This window comes from Mchenga conophoros, linkage group LG3 (assembly GCF_057382185.1).
Source record: "Mchenga conophoros isolate Kocher_MC1m ecotype Shallow Benthic linkage group LG3, M_conophoros_male_GT1.1, whole genome shotgun sequence".
NCBI classification, from domain to species: Eukaryota; Metazoa; Chordata; class Actinopteri; order Cichliformes; family Cichlidae; genus Mchenga; species Mchenga conophoros.
The window spans coordinates 543,209-550,656 of NC_140528.1; the positions used below are offsets into that span (position 1 = coordinate 543,209).

The following is a 7,448-nucleotide window of genomic DNA, read 5'->3' on the forward strand; positions in this document are numbered from 1 at the left end:
CACAGCTGTACGCTTTAACTCCACTGTGGATGAGTTGGTGTTTTTTTAGGTAACCCTTTAAGGAAAAAGACTTTCCACACAAGTCACAGCTGAACGGTCTCTCTCCAGTGTGGATGACCTGATGCTGTTTTAGTTTAGCCCTCACAGTAAAACCCTTCCCACACTCGTCACAGCTGTATGCCTTAATTCCAGAGTGGGTAACTAGATGCCTCTGCAAGTTGCTACTGTGAGTAAAAGCTCTGCCACACTGATCACAGCTGTACGCTTTAACTCCACTGTGGATGAGTTGGTGTTTTTTTAGGTAACCCTTTAAGGAAAAAGACTTTCCACACAAGTCACAGCTGAACGGTCTCTCTCCAGTGTGGATGACCTGATGCTGTTTTAGTGAAGCCTTCTCAGTAAAACCCTTCCCACACTCGTCACAGCTGTATGCCTTAATTCCAGAGTGGGTAACTAGATGCCTCTGTAAGTTGCTACTGTGAGTAAAAGCTCTGCCACACAAGTCACAGCTGAACGGTCTCTCTCCAGTGTGGATGACCTGATGCCGTTTTAGTTTAGCCCTCAGAGTAAAACCCTTCCCACACTCGTCACAGGTGTGTTTTTTCTCTCCCTTTCTTCTGTGAGGTTTGTCGGCCTCCTGAGAGCGCTGACTTCTGGCTCCATGTTGGTCCTGCAGTGACAGAGATACAAACAGAGGCAGTGAGTGAAATGCAGTCGTGGAACAAACTCAACCTTCAAACTCCATTAACACTAGTTTTAAACCTGAAGGTGGAGCGTGGCACCAAACACCTTAAAGGTCTCTTATCCCCACCTGCTGGTAGTTCTAACACATTACATCCAACCTGCTGTTAAAGATAATTCATGACTGTTCAAACACTAAAATCATGCCCATCCCTCCTGATTGTACACACACACACACACACACACACACACACACACACACACACACACACACACACACACACACACACACATTATTTTATAATTTAGATTATTTTGTTGTTTCCTATTACATATTTCTATAATTTGTATAGATTTATACAGAATTATTCAGTGATAATAAATCCTATGTTTGTTTATTCTAAAGGAACCCCGTTAGCTTCCACAACAGATGTTGCTCGTCTTCCGTCAAATACTCACATAAAATATTACACAATAAAGTGGATTCAAGATATCCACATAATTTCACTCTTACATCCACAGTGAGGTTTCACAATTGTTCAAATATAAGCAATCAATAATAATAATAATAATAATAATAATAATATCAATAACATTGAGGCACATTACACAAATTTCAAAAACAAATCATGTCTTACAATATTTACAACAACTAAAAGCTCTGTAAATCGGCTTTTAAGTGTTCATTGAAGTTTTGAATAATTCTCTAATTTTTTTAAGGCAACTTATTCCACTTAAAAGTTGCTCTAAATGTAACAGTTTTACAAAACGTTACTTTTAACTCGAGCATTTACTAAATTGCAGCTTGTTGAAAACTGTGTAATATGATGATGTATTTCATCTGGATACTGCAGCTGAGCAGAATAAATGTGGTGTGTTTAACAGAATTGCTTTCTTTAGAACTACAAGTAAGCCATAGAATATTTTAGCCTGTACAGGAAGCCAAGAAAGGTTATTATGCATGTTATCAATATTAGTATAGTATGAACATCTTCACACTAATCTGGACGCCTTATTCTGGACTAACTGAAGTCTGTTAAGATCTGTCTTATTAGCTGCTGACCAAATGATTGAACAATACTCCAGATGAGACATTACTAGTGCATTAATGACATCTTTCATAATGAAGAAGTGATACACAAAGAGCATTTCATAGCCATAGCTATGCCTTGTCGGCAGAGTTATGTGACATTAGTGATGTTTGTACTTTCAGCGTTAACTTGGTTTTAAAGCCTTTAAAATATACGCCGTTCAATAGTCGACCTTAATCTGACAGAGAATGTGATGATTTTGTGGATAATTAAAGTCAGTCATATATCCACAAACACAACAAGCTGAAAGTCAGTGATGCTGCTCGGTTTGCAGCCCTGAACATCACGGCACAAGCAGGATTCACTGCACTGTTAATGTGAGCTGTGTTATATTGCTGCCTCTGTTCGGTGGTGTCGAGCCAAACGCACTTTAACGTGTGTTTGAACGAGCTGACGGTTCACTCGTTAAGCTGAAAGAAAGATGCTTTAATCACAGCAGTCACACATGTGTCCACTGCACCATCTGGAACTCTTCTTGTTTACACTCGTAATAACACAAACACTAAATCCTGCTTCTCTGGTGCTGTTGTGTAGCAGTGTGTACACCTGAGACTGTCACCTGTCTGTCTGTCCTGCACTCTCTCTCTGTTTCTTTCTCTCTGATTGTGGAATAAAAGTATGAACATGTGTTTATAAGTTACACTTGTGTTTGAATCCTGCAGCTTATCACACATTTGATTTCCATGTGTGACGACTGCAAGTGTCCAGAGTGAGGACAGACTGAGGGAGCCACTGCTGCACATCATCTGTGAGGCTTTGCAGCCCTGATGATCCACCAGGACAAACTCAACAGTGTGTGAGGAAGAGGAGGAGGAAGAGCCAGCAGCAGCTGACAGATGGAGAGAATAGACAGACTGTTCCCTGTTTGTGAAGGACTGCTAGGAAAGTTTAACATAACTGTGCTGAATCAGTCTTATTAGGTAATGTTCAAATAATGTGATCATCCCAGTGTTTCCAGTGTGGGAGAAAGTACTCAGAGTACTCAGGGCCTTCAAGTTACACACTATGAAAGGCAGCAACAAGTGTAATGTTCAGAAACCTAAAGTATGTATCAGCAGCAGGATGGAGCTAAAAATAAATGTTGGTTTCAGTTCTATGAAGCTTTGAGTATTTTGGATCAGTAGCTGCTGTGTTTGTTGCATCATATTGCTGTAACTGTTTATATGCTTTATGTATTCTGAGCTAAGTTGATCTATAGTGTTACATCATATTCTATAAGGATGTTATGTGTTTGTAGACTTTCTGCCCAGTTTGACCCATTTAGCAGAAGTCAGCCTGTTTAAGGCTCTGATATCTATTCTGTGTGACTTAAAGCAGTTATGACATGGTCTGATTTTCTCACCCAATAAAGGAATATTTCATATATCGGTCTACTCTTCATTCTATCAGACACAGTTATCACAGCTCCTACATTTGCTTTTTACACATATATGTAAGCATTGAGCCACATTTAGTACCAACATATTAAATGAACAATATTTGTCCCTTATATATGATACATCTGTATACACACTGTCACAGATACTTGTCTGTGAGTGAAGTGATTAATATAATAACTATAATATTGGCCATATTATATTTACATTACCACAGTGAGATGACTTTAGTCTCATGAACAACATCAGCTAATTGTTATTTACAGCTAATCTTAAACGACTGTTCAGCACAGAAATGAAGCCCAACAATCATGTTTCACAGTCCTGTGGTCTCAGCCTCAGATACTCATCAAATCACACAGAGCTCATGTAGAAACAAATGAACTAAATATGTTCTCCTTCATTTCTGTCAAACAAAGCTGTATGAAACGTTTCCAGCTGTTAGTATCATGGTTGCTAGGCAACCTGGGCAGCGCGACGGAGGCTAGACGTCCCATTTCACGAGCCTACGAGCCTCGCACTTCGGCCTTAGCGGCCTTTGAGTACGCGGCCCTTGAGGACTTTAAAGCTGCAGAACCTGAATCGGGATACAGCCATGATGATCTCCAGCCTCGTGCTCGCCAACATTCTCACCTGAGTTAAGAAGACGATCACTGAAATGGTCTCAGCAGGTCCTTTGATGACAGCAATGAAATGCAGTGGTAAGGCTTTTTGGGGATTAAGTTCGTTTTCATGGCAAAGAAGGACGATGCAGTTCATCTGATCACTCCTCATAACATTCTGGAGTGCAGGCAAAATGCTATTATAAAAACTTAAGCAGCAACTTCTCCAGGTTCCAATATTTATGCAATTCTCAAACCTTTTGGCCACGACTGTATAACCTCTTCTGAAGTTTAGTGGATATTATACATGGTTATGCTCAGGATGTGTCGGCCAGTTTCCACTGGAAACGCCTTTTGGTTAAACTGTCAGCGAGCAATTTGCATTTGCACTGTTACATTTTTATATAACTTTAATGCACATAAACAACAGCTGCTTGTTTCAGTGAAAATACATTGATGGCTTTTTAATAAAGTTGTGCAGCTGTAAAGTATTTTGTCTGGTGTCAATTCTATCGTCAGCTACATCGTTATGGCAAATGTTCAAATGTATATGGTGATAAATATCTTTGGTCATATGGTCCTGCTCTGTCTGTCACCTTCTGTGTTGAGCTCATTGTTTCCTCTGTAGTGGCTGAGCTGAGTCCAAGTAGCTGAAAATGTTCCTCTGCTGCTCCGTCAGACTCTCCTCCTCCTGCTGATCAGCTGGGACACAAAACAGATCTTTGTTAGGCTCCACACTGCACTGAAGAGTCAAAGTGGCTCATATGTTCATCTGACAAGTAAAAGAACACATTTTTGTTTCCCGAGGTGGGCAACTTGTTGGAAACAAACACAAAAGGTTTGAGCACTGATACCTGCCATTGCTGCCATTGAAAGATGCAACGCCAGCAATGTGGATTGTCAAGACTCAAACCAATCATCAAGCAAAGACAACAGGGATCATTTGTTTCTGTTTATTTAGCATTCACAGCATTTGTAGTTGCCTTCTGTGCAGGGGAAGTCCACGCACACTGTGTGGTACCGCCATCCGCAGAAGGTGCATTCAACCTCTGTAAGAGAAACGAGATTGTCTGAGACTGAAATGATATTCACTAAAGAAGTGGTGATTTGTAAAACTTCAAGTGTATGATAAGGTGAAAACAAATACACAACTGCATGTCATGTAGTTGAAGGTTTTTTTTCTTTTGGAAGACCGGAAAACACTGAAAGTTACAAATTAGTCCTTTATTTATCCAGGTAAAAAAAAATCTCATTGAGATTAAAAATCTCATTTCCAAGAGAGACCTGGCGTCATGGCAACACAAGTCACATACCACACAGGTATATAACATTTAAAACAAACACAATATCCCAACATGTGTAACAAATGTATTGTGCTTGAAACAAATTCAGAATAGGTGATAAAGCAGCTGCACATGTGTGTCACGAGTAAATCTGGCTGTATAACAAACAGAAACAAGTGATGCTGCTGTCTTTGCTCAACGGTTGGTTTGAGTCTTGACAATCCACATTGCTGCCATCTTTCAATATGTTGAATGCACCAGTGTAAGTGCAGCCACTCAGACTCAATGTGTTCATAGAAACAGGTGCAGATGTGTCACGAGTTCATCCAGCAGTAGCTATGGCACTTGGCCACAGGGGGCAGCAGTGGACTGACCTGCATTCGAGACTGCTCCAGCTGCTCTGTGACAGTCAGTAGATCTGCTACAAATTGCAGATCATATGCAAGTTTTGGAAATGACATTATAAATATTCCTAACTTAGCCACGGCAGCATTGTTGATGTATTACCTATATACTACAAATTATTCCACCTGCTGAAAAGTGGATCTAATGTGGGCGGACTCACACTTAGCAAATAAACTTGTGATGTGAGAATGTAATCAAACTGTTGATCAGAGGCAAAGTAATTTAAAGTTTATGATGCTATCGTCTAATGTTAGCTGACATGATGTTAGCTTGTAAACTTATGTTGTTGTCTGGGTCTCATGTCTGATCTGATGATAATAACTGTGACAACACAGAGATTAAATAAAGGACGTTGGTGGGACTTCTTATGTTAGAACTATAACTTCAGTTAAGGAGTGAGACGTAAGGTGACAAGGAGAATGAAGAGAATGAGAAAGAAGTAACTGGGAAGAGAAAATGAAAACAAAAATTTGAAATGATCAAATTTGTGTTAACAGATGATGGTGATTTTAAAAATTCAAGTAATTTAAAGGTTTTATCCTATTTGTTGTTGTTTTTTTCATATTCTTCTATTTGCAAGAGGTTATTAATAAAACAGGTTCTCTTTCTGGTTTCTCTTTTTGGACGCACTCTCTACAGCTTATCACATCCAAAATGGCGGATGTCAAGTACAAAACCTCGACAGAAACAATCAGCAAGAATTTTAGCATCAGTCCAAAATAAAACTGTCCAACTACAGAGTTTTAAAATCCAACTAAACTATGAACAGAGATCTTTTACAAATAGGCTATTGATGAGATGACAGTGGTAACAAAAACGTACACATCCGCGCACACAGACAAAATGGCGGGAGAGCGTTTAACGGTCGACCTCATGAGTCCGTTACCGTGAACTATGGAGCGGCAGATTTGTGCTGGAACTGAGCTGCACACAGCTGATGTTAGCCAGGAAACATTACACACTGCTAACGTTACCTTCACACGGAGCTCCACACGGAGACGATCAGCGTCAGGCACAAACACCAAGTTCAGAAAAGAGGAACTTTGAGCAGGAAGGAAAGAGTCAGAGCGGCGTTTGAGGACACGTTTACAACCACGAACATCAGAATCTGTCTGTGCTGCATTCAAGTGCAACTTGGAAACTCACTAATCTCTGTCATGTTGTCCAAAGATGATTTATTTCTGCTGGTTTTCTTGTTTGAAACACAAACATGTGTCAGCACTTTGTTGTTCTTCACCCTGCAGCATTTGAATATTTCAGGAGTAAACTGATCATAAATTCATGAAGTCATGACTGAAAGTGCAGACTGAGAGTGGATCACATGATGTTTGAGGTGTGTCATGTGACATGTTCAGTATTGTCACACATGTCTAGATTGTCCCTGATATCATAACTGCTCAAACACTGATGATTATATTTGAAGAATTATTCCTGATGGCAGCAAAGTTTGAATGGAGCTCTCTGTCTGTGCTGATTTGTCGCCCTCTGGAGGTCAAAGCACAAACTGCATGATGTCACTGTAACCACCACGGTGACAGGAAGTGTTTTTAAATGATGAAATATGTCAGTGATGCTGATAGTGTGTTCATCACAGACGTTCAGGCTTCATGTTGACATGAATCAAAGTTAATGTCATTATGGACCAAGGACAGTACTCTGGGTCTCCTGCAGAACAACTCGAGCTGTGATACCTGAATGAAGAGCCTCTGCTGCTTTAAAGAAGGAGGCTCGAGGCAGCGGTGAGGTGCAGACCAACCAGCTTTTATTCAGCAACTTTAACAGAAGGATCAGAAAAATAAAACTATACAGCGCAGTGATGCTGACTGAAGCCACAGCATTAAACTAAACAAGCATCTGATCATCTTTAACAACATCTAATAAATAATGACAACTATTTAATCCTGTATTTCCTACAATAAAGCCTGTTCAGATATTTGTTGCTGATGGAAATGTAAAAGGCTCCCAGGAACCAAAGGACAAAAACAGAGGCAACAGTCACAGCTGCAAAGG

General features: G+C 40.1%; 1 long non-coding RNA gene across 1 annotated transcript; it reads right to left on the reverse strand.

Annotated features, from left to right (window-relative positions):
- Positions 1 to 223: 223 nt before the first annotated feature.
- Positions 224 to 6,560, reverse strand: LOC146576918 (uncharacterized). The gene is made up of 3 exons (XR_014889128.1): positions 6,413 to 6,560; positions 4,347 to 4,452; positions 224 to 670 (listed from the first exon to the last, which is right to left on the reverse strand). It is a non-coding gene; the product is annotated as an uncharacterized LOC146576918 (long non-coding RNA).
- Positions 6,561 to 7,448: the final 888 nt, after the last annotated feature.